This window comes from Vombatus ursinus, unplaced genomic scaffold, assembly GCF_900497805.2.
Source record: "Vombatus ursinus unplaced genomic scaffold, bare-nosed wombat genome assembly UNPS02014863.1, whole genome shotgun sequence".
Lineage (NCBI taxonomy): Eukaryota > Metazoa > Chordata > Mammalia > Diprotodontia > Vombatidae > Vombatus > Vombatus ursinus.
In genome coordinates this window covers 18091161-18106704 of record NW_020954641.1, presented here as the reverse complement: position 1 = coordinate 18106704, position 15544 = coordinate 18091161, and positions in this window count along the sequence as shown.

Here is a 15544-nt window from a genome sequence, read left to right as displayed (position 1 = left end):
TTCCCCACCCCCATCCCTCCCACCCACTCCATCCCATCCCACCCCTGGAATCTCAAAGATAGCACTTCCTTAATGGACACATACAACTGCTGTTAAAATAGTGAACATACTAATTGCTATTTAACATACAAGCCCAAACCAATTAAAAAGAAATATTTCATTGTTAACTTAGGGCTTCAAGGACATAAAAGGTATTTTTAAGACTTTGACATGATTAGGAAAGCATTATGGATCATTTGAAGTCCAAAGTGAAAAGGTAAAAAAGAAGAGAAAAAGATTTGAAAAGGAAATGGAGAGGAGAAAATAGTAATGCATAGATGGTGCAGATTTAGTTCTGAAAAGCCAGATGAAAGGATTACCTGAAATTGGGAGACAGAGCAAATTGTACAAAGGAAGAAAGGAGGTGAGTTGGAAGCAAGGAAAAGGCAAAATTGGTGAAATTTTCCTGGGATAATCTCCATTTTTAATTTGAATAAGGTAGAAAGGTCAACCAGAATATAAGAATAAGGGCCTGGAGATAACCAAAAGGAAGAAAGAGAAAGGCATATGGCACAGAGGGGAATAGTTAAATAGTTTGCAATAAGCACAATCAAGAATTAGTCTACCAATGAATGAAACATAGTTAAATGACAGTTGAATTTAGTAATTCAACAAGATACCTCCCACTACCACCACCATGTAACTGAATACAGTAGGAAGTAAAGAAATGTATTTTTTGCGTTCTTAATTAATTTCAAGGAAATTCTAACAAAGAAAGTGATTATTAATGGGCAAATTGTGTCAAGTCTTTAGGGGGAACATCAACAAACCAGCCGTGTCACATGGCAGAAAATGCCAAGGAATCTGAAATGAATACAAGCATCTGTGACCTCATCTTTATCTCTCATCCGAGGATAATAACACCAGCTGAAAAGTGATGGTATGAGGAATAACTGACTAAGAAATCCCTAACACCATCAGGAAATCTGCTAATGACAGAAAGAAAGGGAATACCACCTGGAACCTAAAGTCCATAGAGTCCTTCCTGGAGGATTCTCTCAGAATGTCTGTCACTTTAATTCACACTTCTGAGGATGTTTTAGTGACAAAAAAGGAGGGAGTTCAAGAAGGGTAAAAAGTTCTAGAATAGTGATAATAACAACAACTAACTTTTATGTAATACTGTAAGGTTTGCTAAGTATTTTACAAATATTATCTCATTTTATTCTCACAACAACAAGATATTTATTTACTGATGGTAATTAAAGGAACAAGGTCTTTAACTACTGAAGTCCTGATAGAAGGTAAACTCAAAGTTCCAGACAACTGTAAATATGAGTGCTATTGGAGTAATATAGCATTTAGAACTGAAAAGGACCTTAAAATACATCTGTCTTCCAAACCTTCCATTTTACATGTGAAGAAATTGAAATCCAGAGAGGTTATGATTCTGTAATAATATCTATTAGGTTGTGTGTTCTTAATACTATCCTAGCATTACTATAGTAACAAATGAAGAAGCTTCTTAAATTGCCTTATACAGAAGGGACTGCAAATCTTTCTCCTTTCATAAACAGCATTTGGATTGGCTCCTACACACTTTGTGTAGATTTTTCAGGAAGCAGTCTTAAGATAATTTAAATAATTCTGTCTAAATATCCAGGTGAAGGTGAAGGGAAAGGAGAGTCAAATAGGAAACAAGTGAGGAGCTCCCTCAAATCCCTAGACTCAACAGAAAGTTTTGACATGAGCATTAGATGGAGCACCCAGGTAGTAGAGGAGAGAGGATACAAATACTGTTAAGCTACCCTGAGCCTTTGTGGAGTTGGGAAGAGAGAATAGAAAGCAAATGAAAGATTCCCTATAACCCGTGAAGAGAATTCTTGTATGCAAGCCTTAAAGTTGTCAGGACCAAACTTTAAAAGAAGACTTCAAAAATAGAGGCATTCATGTCTGCATGTCCATTTTTGAGTTACAAGCTCACCCAAAGTGTTCACCCTTATGGGCCAGTCATTGAAGAACTTATATGAGGGAAAAGAAGCAGGCATCATTTGTTAAAAGCTGAGAAAGGTAGAATAGTGTCAGGGAAGCACAGAAAGGGGCAGATGACAAACTAATCCCACCTGCAGGAAGCATTAGGGAACTGCAGAAAGAGTTGCACAGGCAAGTGACAGGGATGGAGATGGAGAACAATATCACCTGGAAAGAGCAAATGTAAGCCATGATGCTACAGACATATTGGCTTCAAAGAAAGAGCACCAGAGTGGTGAGAAAAACTCAAATCTATGTAAGGCAGTAAAGTATGCTTTAAAGCAGTGGTATAAAGAAGTAAATCACTGAGAATTATAGTAAATTGTGGAGGAGAGGGAGGAAGATTTACTTACTGGTAAACATCATTAATTTCTGACTGAGCAGATTCCATTCCCCTTTCTACTAATTTTTAAATAAGACTGTTCATGTTTTGTGTCTTGTGAGTCCATGTGCCTGCAAGGGGAGATGGTGTCTACCCTTGGAATAAGTATCAGAGAATTCAAATTCTGAAGTTCACAGATCATCTTGGAAAGGTGAACAATCCACATAAGTAACAAGTCTCTCAAGGTGTACCCTGAGCACTGTCAGAAGGGATCCCTGACAGAAGGATTATCCATGTCTTAGGCAATCCAGGGTGATATTTTATAGTTAAAAGAAGACTTTTTTTCTTGCTATTTGAAAGCAGTTTGTAAGTCAATAAGCAGTCTGACAATGAGAACCTTTCAGTTACATTAACTAGCTCTTTCACACAGAAAAAAGTAGGGGAAACTCAGGTTCACAGCAATATTTTCCATCCTTTCTTTAAACTTTTTTTTTTTATTTAGAATAAGAGACCTTCCTAACTTGCAGCTTTAACATTGAAATTTCAAATATTTGTCATTCACAACACCAATTCATGCTTCCTAAAGTGCTGTAGATACCATACTTAAATGAATCTCCTTAATATCTTGTCCCTAATTGAGGGCTCCTCAGCAATATGCTGGTAAGTGTTAAACAACTAGATCTTTGAGGGAAAAAAATGTGTTTTAAGTTTGGTCTGGACTACTAACATTTTCTCCAATACTTTTTCAACTCTATATTTCAATCAAGCAATAAATCAAGTTCTGATTTGTAGCATTTGTTGATTTCCAAGGTGTAAATGCTCCCTTTGAAAATTTAACAACTGACTCTCACCTGCCATTTTAAGCTGACTCCAATACATTCCTGGAGCCTCTTCACCATGAACAAAGAAACTGCATGGTATTTATGAATTTCCCCCCACTTACAGAAGTCTCCAGGCTTACAAAGAAGAAAGGACTTCTGCTTTATCTTTGTGGAAACCTAAGACTATGTTGATGTTAAACAATATATTCATTAGACATAGTGCTTGTCATATATCATCTGAGAATCATATGATCATGAGATGCAGTATGGAAGAGTGGATTGATGTTTCACCTAGGATTCAGGAGTATCTGAGTTCAAATACTGCCTCTGACACATACTGGCTATGTGGTCCTAAGTAAGTCATTTAACCTGTCATTGATGCTCCCAGGCTATTGAGACTATAAATTTCAAGGCTGGTGCCAATCTGCATTGTTGGAGGGAATTAACTCTTCAGAGTTGCTTACACTAATGAAATCACAGGTTCAGAACCAGTCCCTTCTCCAAAGGAAAATCCTAAAATCATAGAATTAAAGCTAGAAAGGATCATAGTTCAACCCTCTCATTTTACAGATGAAGATAATAAGGTTCTGTTACTTAAGGGATTTGCCTAGGTCACACTGGAAATAAATGGCAGAACCAGGATCTGAAACTGTGTTTTGTGTCTTCTAATCTAGCTCCCTTTCTATTGTACCATGTTGTCTCCCAATCTTACCTGTGCAAATTTGTGTGATTTATTAAGGGACGATATACATTTAATTATACAATGCCAAACTATATTGCTTGACTTACTGCTACATGGAAAGACTAGGAGCATGTACTCCACACATATTTTATTTTTGTCTTTAGTACTCTAGCAATCTAAAGAGGTTTGTCTTTATTTGATGCTTTTCCCCAACCCATCATTTGTCTTCCTTGAAAGAAAAGGATAAGGGAGATCCTCAACCAAAAGTTTTCCCTCTGGCCCTAAATGCACTTAATTAAGAAATCCCTGATTCATGCTTTCATATTTAGCTTTTCTTAAGAGGAAAAAATATTCCAGGAAATTACCTTTCATTAGTGTAACATGAACACAAAAGGTACTCAAAATACATGGTTTAACTTCATGGTCTTTTCCAAGTCTTAGTGTGATCACTTTCTTTATTGAGACATGTCATTTACCCATTCATTCATTCATTCAACCAACCTTTCACAGAATCATAGAATCTCAGAAAGGAAGGGACATCAAAGGTCCTCTAGTCTAACCTATATCTAAATAATAATCTCCTCTACAAAATGGCTGACAAATATTCATCCTACCTTTACTCAAAGCCCTCTGGTACAGGGAGCTCTCCACCTTCTGAAACATTTATTCTCCTTTTAGAGAACTCTAACTATTTGGGACCTTTTCCTCACTTCAGTACTAACTCTTGTTCTTTGTAAAACCTACTCTATATGAGTGCCTTCTATTTTTAAAACACTGCACAAGATGCTCTAATGGACACATAGAAAATGGACACATAGAAGTCCTCTGCCCTCACAGAGTTTATCTTCTGGTAGAGGAGAAAAGACATGCACAAATAATTCCAATATACAGGTAGATTGTGATGATGCAATAGAAGAGGTGCAAAAGGCTAAGTTAGTTCAAAGGAGCAAGACAACATTTCCATCTTGGGTGGCCATGGAGGAGAAAGCAGGAAAGGCTTAAGAGAAAGAGTACCATTTGAGCTACATCTTAAAGAATGGGTAAGTACCAAACAGATAAGGCTGGGTAGAATGGACATTATGGAAACAGCATGAATTAAAACTACAAATATTTATCACCCTCTCAGAAAGCACAAGATGTTAATAAAAGTCCAGTTTGGCCAGGTGCATGATGGGGAGTAAAGGGAGTTAAGAGTGGGTAGATAGTATTAAGCCTGAGTCATAAATCATAGGAAATTTGTTTTGTTGAAGGAACTAAAAGATCTGCCTGTGGATATCTTTTCAAGTTTCAGATTACAGGATATCAGCAATTTCTAACACTGACCAGATCTGAAGAGTTTATGATGGTCACCAAAGGCCACTGATAAAGGACATGTTATTTGCTTCTCATCAAGGACCACTATAGCAACATTTCAGTACTCTCAAACAAGGACAGTTTTTACAGCCAAATTCTAACCTGGGAGCAACCAAAGCATTTTCCATAGCCTGAAGCAGTCACTAGATTTGCAAATAGCATGTTTTAAAATTACAGGAAACATAATGAAGTAATCCTTTTCTTTCCACAATTAACAGTAGGACCCTTTTACATCATCCTGATATGACTGCAGTAATTATTATAGTGATAAGAATAGAATACTGTACATGTGAAAAATCTATTCAAAATATAGTTTTTGAAAGAATAAACTTTTCCTTGAATAGTTTAAAATTCCATCAGATAGAAGATAGAGACAACCTGTCACAGAAATCAGGTCTTAAATAAAGAACCATCCCATGACACAGTCACAAGTTACTCTTCTGTATTGCCCCCTACAGAGCTGCTACCACAATTGCACAAAATGCTTCAACTTCCCACTGACACCTACACCCAAAATAATATCAGGGTTGATTTGAGGGCATATGGTGGTCATGGGAATGTCATGGGCAATGTAGGATGGAAAATACCAAAAATCATTTGTGTCTAATTTCTTAAGGGTTATGACCAAAGGGGCTAAGAAAGGATAACACCAGCACTACACCCTGCTCCACAATTATTACATTTTGTGGGCAAAGAATCAGTGCACAATGATCACCACCATATATCAGCATAAAACTTTCCAGTTTTCAAAACACTATTATATGCAAATTAATTTGATCCTTAAATCCACCCATGCAAGATCAGTTAGGAAGTCATTAAAATAATTTTTAAAATATATTCTCAAGGTCATAGAATGAGTAGGTGGCAGAATTCTAAAGCTTGGGGTGAGTTGGGAAGGGTTCCCCAATCCTGTGGCCTCTCAACTACACAGAGATGCCTCTATAACAAAGAAATTTCATGCTGAATGCTAGATATGCCTCCCTGATATACTCTTTATTCTAGGCAAAGGAAATCCTTAACTCTTTCCATTCAGTTAATTTCATATGACATTTATTAAATTCTTGCTATTTGACAACATGTTATGAATTGAGGATATAAAGATGAAAAATAAAGAATTCCTATACTCAACTTGTTTATATTTGGCTAGGATGGGGGGAGGGAGATGCATATGTACAAAGACTTTTGAGAAAAAAAACAAAAACTAGAGAAGTAATGAATTTCTAATTTATTTAAGACCAGATAACCCTGTTAAGATTGTTCATCTCTTTTAAGCTATTTAAAGTACTCTCCATCTCAAGTTTACATATATATATATATGTCTTGAATGTATAATAGATAATTATATATCATATACTATATTGTATATATACTGTATGTATAATTATATATAGTATATATAACTTTATTTATAATATAGGTTGTTGTTCAGTTATGTCTGAATCTTTGAGACTGCATTTGAGATCTTCTTGGCAAAAATACAAGAATGGTTTGCCATTTCCTTCTCCAGTTTGTTGTTGAGGAAACTGAGACAAACATAATTAAGTGACTTGCCCAGGGACATATACCTATTATGAGTCAGAGGCCAGATTTGAATTCAGGAAGATGAGTCTCTGACTCTAGGCCTGATGCTCTATCCACTGCACCACATGGTTGTCCCTTAAAATATTTATTTGCATATAATATATTATTATATAATATATACATATACATAAAACATTTATAGGTATTTTATTACATGTGTGCATATGTATATGTGGATATAGATATCAATGGATCTATCTATAGATCTATATATATGTAGATCCATCAATATCTATATCTGTATCCACCTAGTCTCAAAGAAATTTAGATAAATTTTATGTAAGCAAAGATTGTGCTATTCATTTTGTCTGTATTCCCTAAAGTCCAGCACAGTAATTGGAAAATAGTAAGAACTTAATAAATATTTGCTGATTGAAAATGCCTGTATTAGATGTATGATTTCATTAATATAGGAATTTCCTGATAAGGAAACAAACTCCTTCTACCAATGCAGTTAAGCCCCTTTTGTGCATCTTATAGTCTTCGAGAGTTCACTAAGATATTGTGACTTCCCCAGAGTCACATGACCAGTATGGGACACAAGTGGGACTTAAATCCTGGTCTTCCTGGATGTAAGGCCAACTCTCTGTCCCCTATCCCCACACTGCCTCTCATATATGTACAAAGTAATTTTTTGGAGGAAAAGAGCAGTGACAACTCCTGAGTTCAGAAAAGGTCTTGCTTCATCTAAACAATAAGGAAGAACAGAGAAATTAGTCTTCTACAAAAGAAAATAAAGATGCCTAGTTCTGAGTGTGACAGAATAAAGTTGGATCCTTATCACCCTATTCTGTTGACCAAAAAGATATAAAGTTGACAATGGTCTAAATTTAACCTATTTTGCGTAGAAAGTATCTCTTGAGCAATACCTTGAATAAAGCTAGGTATTCTACAGTATAGATTTGGTAGAGGTAAATTGAAGAGTGTAGACTCAAGGTAAAAGAGAACAATGAACCTGATTGAGAAGTACTTTGAGAAAAATCCAAATGATTTGCCAAGTATTCTCATTTCACAGCATCAAAGACATTCTTCTCAACTATTTTATTATTGAGTTTTTACTCCTCCTGGAAGCAGAGTAACTAAGGTTTTCTCAGTTCAATACCAAAGCAACTGATTGATTTGATCCATTTTCTTTTTTATACCAACTACCTAACTTGCTGTTCTCTTTAGATATTCCCACATGTCAGATGTAGTATGACATAGTAGATAGAAAGCTGGCCTTGGAGTTAGGAAGACTTTGTTTAGAGCCCTGCCTTTAACACATATTACATATGATTTGATGCTCAAGTCACTTAACCTTTCACAGCTCCAGAGTACTTTAAGATTCTAAATTACAGATGAGCTGCTGACCAACATGAGTGGAGGGAGTTTCCATAATAGAGAGTTACCCACACCAGTGAAATCAAAGGTCTGGACCAAAAAATTCTCCTAACTTTCCCCAAACTTCTAAACCACAATTAGAAAAGAACTTTAAAATACCCTTAGGTCTTTGACTCAGAGTATTCAGATTAAATGTATTAAAAATAAAAAAAAATAAAAATTTGTTCCTTCCAAATCTGAATGGGGTTAAATAAGACTTCAGAGATTGGCCCATTGCTTACTTGGTCACAATGTACTCTACTCAGCTTGTTCACACATTTTCTAAGTTCTCTGTGCTAAAAATCTACCTCTGTTTAACAATGGCTACAAAGGAATGTGCATATCTATAGTCCTATTTGTCAAGAAATAAAAGTAATGAATGAGAATCACATTTTGAATAACAAGAGTAGACCAGACATCAGAGAATAGAAGAGACCTAGGCAGCCCCACTCAGCCATCTTAAAATTGCTTATGATTGTTAGGCATAATAGAACATTAAAAAGATAAATTCAAAACTCAAATTAGTTCTTCTTCTCCTGGGAGAGACTGGCTGCCTGATTCTGATCAGGCATTCATGTGTTGCACCCACTCAGACTTACAATTCCAAGAAGTGGAGTTTTATCCCACTGTGTGAAGCTGTATTAGCATTAATGAGAGTTATAGTTAGAAATCCTTGTACTCTGAGATAGTCTACAATGTTCTATTTGTATATCTTAAGGTCATACCAAGGGTATTTAGGGCTATTTGTAGCTCTGAAGGTTATCAATCAGCAAGTTAGACAATACGGCAGAAAGTAGGGCTCCTTCCTGAACTTAAAAATACAAGGCATGACTAAAGATAAAATGGGCAAAACTGTATTTGCTCATTTATTATACATGAATAGTAATAACCAATGATCCATATGGTGGCTTTCTCTTTCACAAAATCTTTATAAGAGCAATTTAGATGTGTATTAAGGGAATTCTTGATGAAGGTATGAGAAGGAAATATGCAAGCATTCACAAATTATAATCTAGGATAGGTCACATCTTTAAATTTACACAATTGATGTAAAGGTGCAAAATTTACAAGATCCAACAGAGTACACTGTTTGTTGACTTTATATAAGTAACATGTGAATGTGATGGAATATTATTATATTATTAGAAATGATGAAATATATTATCACAGAGAATCCCAAATTGTATGAATTGATGCAGAGTCAAGTGAGCAAAAAAGGAAAACAATTAATACAAGAAAAAACAACTATAAAAAACTTTAGATTGGTGATTGAAGTAATGACCAACTAGCATCCAGAAGACTTATGAAGAAGCATGTTGCTTACCTCTTGACAAAGACATGATGGACACAAAGTACAAGGACATATATTTTTGGACGTAGTCACTGTGTGAATTCATTTTTATATACTTATTTGTTGCAAATATGTTTATATCCCTTTTTTGCCTCTTCATTAATAAGGGTCAGGAAAGAGGTTAGTGATAGTAATTCTTTTTAAAAAGAGACCATTTCAGGATACATGCTTTTGACATAAAGAGTGATATCATAAGCGAATTAGGGGAGCATTGAATATTTTACTGTCACGTCTATGGAAAAGGAAAGAATTTAGATCAAACAAGAGATAGGAAGCATCATAGGATGTAAAATTGACATTTTTGATTGCATGAAATTTAAAAGTGTTAACAGAAAACAAAACCAAAGTAGCCAAGATTAGAAGGAAAGGAAAAAATAGGGGGAAATTTTACAGCAGATTTCTCTGATAAAGGCTTCATTTCTTAAATATACAGAGAAATGAGTCAAATTTATGAGCATATGAGTCATTTGACAATTGATAAATGGTCAAAAAACAAAAACAGGTAGTTTTCAGAAGAAGAAATCAAAGCTATCTACAATCATATGAAAAAATACTCTAAATCAGAGAAATGTAGTTAAACAACTCTGAGGTACCACCTCACATTTATCAGATTGGCTAATATGACAGAAAAGAAAAATGACAAATGTTGGAGGGGATGTGGAAAAATTGAGACATTAGTGCACTATTGGTGGAGTTATTAATTAGTCCAATCATTCAGGAGACAAATTTGGAACTATGCCCAAAGGACCATAAAACTGTGCATACCATTTGACTCAGCAATACCACTACTAGGTCTATATCCCAAAGAGATTTTTTTTAATGAAAAGGATCTATATATACAAAAATATTTATAGCAGGTCTTTTTGTAGTGGCAAAGAATTGGAAATTGAAGGGATGTCTATTAATTAGGGAATAGCTGAACAAGTTGTAGTATATGATTGCAATGGATAAAATTGTACTATAAGCAATAACAAGGATGTTTTCAGAAAACCTAGGAAGACTTATATGAACTGATGCAAAGTGAAATGAACAGAACCAGGAAAATATTGTTCACCATAAAAGCAATATTGTATGATGGTCAACTGGGAATGACTTAGTTATTTTCAATAATAAAATGATCCAAAATAATTCCAAAGGACTTAGGATAAAAAAAAAGTTATCTACCTCCAGAGAAAGAACTGATGGAGTCTGAATGCAGATAAAAGCATGTTTTTTCTACTTTATTTTTCTTGTCTTTTTTGTTTTGATTTGGGTTTTCCTTAAGCATTTTGCTCATATGGAAATGTTTTGTATGACTGCACATATATAATCTATATCAAATTGCTTGCCTACTGAAGGAGAGGAGAAGGGAGGGAAGGAGGTTTGGGAACTTAAATTTTAAAAAAGCAAACATCAAAAATTGTCTATACATGTAATTATAAAAAATGAAATATAAAAATTTAATCTAAAAAAGAGAAGCATTGAGAGATTTTTAATGATGCACAAGAAAGAACAGAAGGAAGTTAAGAAGGAAATGCAGACAAGGATAGTTTTGAAAGTTAAAATGTGGAATTTATTATATCTTTTAAAAAAGCTAGTGGTGCAAAATGGGGATTTATCACCTCTTATAGAATCTTCCTTTTGTTTCCTGCTGTATATATGGAAATGCTCCTTATTTGGTGTTTTAATTTTTTAAAAAAGCTAAAAATAAAAAAATTCAAAAATTAAGTAGTTAACAAGGCATTAATTCAATTTAACTTAATGAGCATTTATTATTTATGAGTACACAGGCTGAAATATAGAACAAATAGGGAATTTCAAAAATGAAATTAAGTAAAGGATAGCATCAGAAAATATGATAGAAAAATCAGATGAGCTGCTCATGTGGCAAGGGCAAAGGAGAGACAGTGTGCAGCCCAAATGTTCTATTGGTATCCTTTTAATGTAAGAGAAAATTTAGGAAAGTTCTCAAGACACCAAGTGGACCTGCTGTGTCAAACTTATAGATTGGAATCACAGAGGGTAGACAAGCACAAGTACGTACAAATCAATGAGATCATCAATCCATTTGAATGTGTTCTATGGAGATGTATGTACCCCAGAGGTGTTTTTCACTGTCATAGAAGATATCTTTCACAGAATCCAAGCCAAAGAGGGATTTCCCATAACTCTTATTTCTGAATGATATTGTGCTAATTGCATCAAGCCTGGAATATTATCAAACCTCTTAAAAGTAACCCAGAATTATTCGAAAGTATTTGACCTAACTATAAAAAGGAAACAAAGTAAGTGAAGGAAGAATTTCTATTGCCCAAGTGATGAAGTTTACCCTATATAGTTTGTTCAACACTGTACATGAGTATGTTTATGTGTATGAGATAGTGATGAAACTGTGATTTTATTGGTATAGGTAACTCGTAGGTATGGAAACTTTCTTTACCAATGCAATGATGTTCCTTCTCTTCGACTTACAGTCTCAAGGAGTTGCATATAATGTATGTGTGTGTTAATACACGCACAAACATATATATACAAATATGCATTATGTATATATGTAATAAGTACATATATATTGGACCAACACTGTGGGTGGACATTGAACCAAACCCAGAAGTGTATAGGAGGAAGAGAGTAAGCTGAATTGCACCTAGGAAATTATAGAGTACTTTAAATAAGCTCAAGCTTTTATCAAAAACAAATCCTCTTATTTTTAAAATGCATATTCTTCTATTGGTGCTGAATGCTGAAGAATCATGTAATACTATAGTTTTCAAAGGAATAAAATATCAAGTGACCCAAAAGACAATTGAGAGATGCATAGTAGGCTTAATTAAGGCTATCACATATAACAAAGATAGGCCAGCAAGGCTGCATAGAGAATAGAGTTCTGGGCCTGAAGTCAGGAAGACTCATCTTCCTGATTCAAATCTAGCCTCAGATACTCATTAGTTATGTAACCCTGAGTAAGTCACTTAACCCTGTTTGCCTCAGTTTCCTTACCTGTAAAATGAACTGGAGAAGGAAATGGCAACCCACTCTAGTATCTTTGCCGAGAAAACCTCAAATGGGGTCACAAAGAGTCAGACACTACTGAAAAATGATTGAACAACTACAAGAAGTGTGAAAATGAAGAATTATATATAAGAAACAGCATGAAAGATACCAAAGGGATACAGAATCAGAAAAAGGAAACAAATCAGTCACATAGTAAAGCACAGAAGATGACAGATCACATGCTACATTGGTATCCATATAACATCAAAGAGCCTAGAGGAAGGCTTTCCAGCACAATGGGTAGATGCCCTGTAGGTGATTTATGTGAGGCTATGGACAAGTGCTGCATACAATGAGAAGGCATGGATGGATTCTTATTTGTGCCATCAAAGGAAGCACTCACATGGATGTGATCACAGAACCAAAGTATTGATGTATCCTTCACAATTATTCCACAGCTACATAAATAATCTTTACATGCTTAATAGTTTCTACTTACTTACAAGAACCACTGTCCTCAAGCAGCAATTGCTCTAACTCATAATTTAATTGTTACTTAGAAAATGGGAGCAAAGTTCTTTTCTGTTAAAGAGTCCATTTTTGGCAGATTTGATGCACTCAGTATTTCAGAGTGTTCCCACTCTAATGAAATAACAGCTCCTATGTGTTAAGGCTATGGAATCGTAGGACCTGCATTTAAATCCCAGCTCATATACTTACTACCTTTGCAACCTTGATACTTAACCTCTCTAAAGGTTAACCTCTCTCTCTGAAGTTCAATTTCCTCATTTTTAAAATGAAGGAGTTGGACTAGATACCATCAAAGGTCACATCCTGCTCTATATCTACGACCCTATCTAAGCCTCTTTCTATCACCCAAAAAGGGGTGGGTGGGTGTGGAAGAGCAAAAAAGAAAAGTATCAGGTTTGACTTATAAGAGATATGCTTCCTTATTTCTGCAGAGTATTGCTTTAAAGGAGAAGCTAACAAAAGCTTCCTTATTTTCAATGAAATCCTCATATTGAATTCAGGACACTTTATATAATTTATCTAAATTAATTACTTTCCACTGTTAAGAGGAAGTTGTATGACAAATCATTTGTTCTGCCTGTTCATCCATTCTTTATCAACTCTTCTGTCCTGCTGACACATTAGATCTGGATATGACCAATACATGGCATTGAATGAATTACTGAGCATTAAGCCCAGGTCACAGGCATCTGTATGGGTGCTATTCATAGAAGATGTTGTTGGATTTTCTATTTAATAACAATATATTTTGTGATGGTCATTATACTTCTTTCAAGTAAAAGAAGCCTATGAAGAATTGGACTTTGGGTTTGACAGATGGAAGTAATCCTTGCAGTAAGGAAAAAAAACCAAAGGATTTCTAAGCAATTGTGTAAATATTGAAAAGTTTGAGGCATTGACTGAGGTTATATGGAAAGAATTACTAGCTTAGCAACCTTCATGACAAATATAATTTCTCCTAAATGACCAGTATGTGAAAGTGGAAAGCCACTAAATCCCCTCTCCATTTTGGGATGAAATAACTGAGACTAAGGGGAGACGGATGAGATGATCACTCTAACATTTCAGACTCTAGGATTATGTCAGTGATAAAAATGAGAAAACCCTACACAAAATTACAAAAACTCCAACCCAACTTAGTTCAATGAGCTGTTAATGCCAAAAAATGGTAATGAATGAAAGTGAAGACAATAACTGATTATTATTTCCTAAGAAGTTTAGCTAACAGCTATCATCATGTGACACAGTAGCTAGAGCTCTGGGCCTGGAGTTAGGAAGAACCAAGTAGGAATCCAGCCTCAGACACTTAACTGTGGGATCCTGGGTGGGTCACTTAACTTCTGCCTCCCTCAGTTTCCTTAATCGTGAAGTGAAGGTGATAAAAGCACCTATTTCCCAGGGCTGTTGTGAGGATTAAATGAGATAACATTTCTAAGGTCATCAGGACAGTATATAGAAGATAATAGGTTCTTAATAAATACTTTTTTTCCCTCCTTCCATTACTGTAAAAAATAGACTTAAAGAACTGAGAAACAATCTTAACCACTTGAAGGTAACAAGACACATATTAATGTTTAAAAACTATTACTCTCACAACCACCTCAAAAGGTAGGTATCATGAGTATTACTATTTCTATTTTATAAGGAGTAAACTGATGCTCAAAGAAATTAAGCAAGGTCCCCAAAATTGTAAAAGTGTTGAAAGAAGTAGAGTTTACTCAGGGCCTTGAGACCAAGTCCATTAGGCTTTCCACTATAACATAATGCATCTTGCTGTTAAACATGGTGGCAGAAAGCAAAATAAATTTAGAATATACAAGTTTGAAAAACATAAAGGAGACAGTAATTTTGAGCAATATTACTTCATGAAATAAGAAAAGATTGAGAAATGAACTTGAGAAAGCTTGGCATAAGACCCAAATTAGTTAGATCACCCTAAAAGCATTTATAGAGAAACCTGAAAGGACAACAAATAGATGTGATGTAGGATAAATCCACCAGTTTTTCTATAATGAGAAAGTCAATGTGGTACATGATGAAGTGCAAATGGTACTCATGAAAATGAACTCAGAAAGAGCAGATGGATATGAATATATACAGAGGAAATCTATCTTGAAATGAAACAATTTTAAAAGCATTAAATACTGATTTTTGAAAGATCTCAAAAAGGGGAAATTTTCATTGAAAAAGATAATACTCTAATGACTTACATGGACATTCCCACCAACATTGCAGATTGCAACCCATCCATGACTGCCCATCCTGAATAACTCTTGTCTAGATTGCTTGCCCTAGAGGGTTCATCCAGCAATATTGCAACCTGAGAGTTCCAATGGAGATTATAGGCTGTTCATTGATTATTCCTTACTCTCACCCTGTGATCAGCCCAATTTTTTCAATCATACATTTCTTTGATTACATCCTTTTTCACTGCTTGTCTTTCACATGTTCTTGTTTATAACATGCCGCAACGTGCTCAAAACCACCAAGCATATCTTCTTCACCAGAAGAGCATCAAGTAGTTATGCTATCAAGGATTTATGGGAGGGAAATTTACCCCC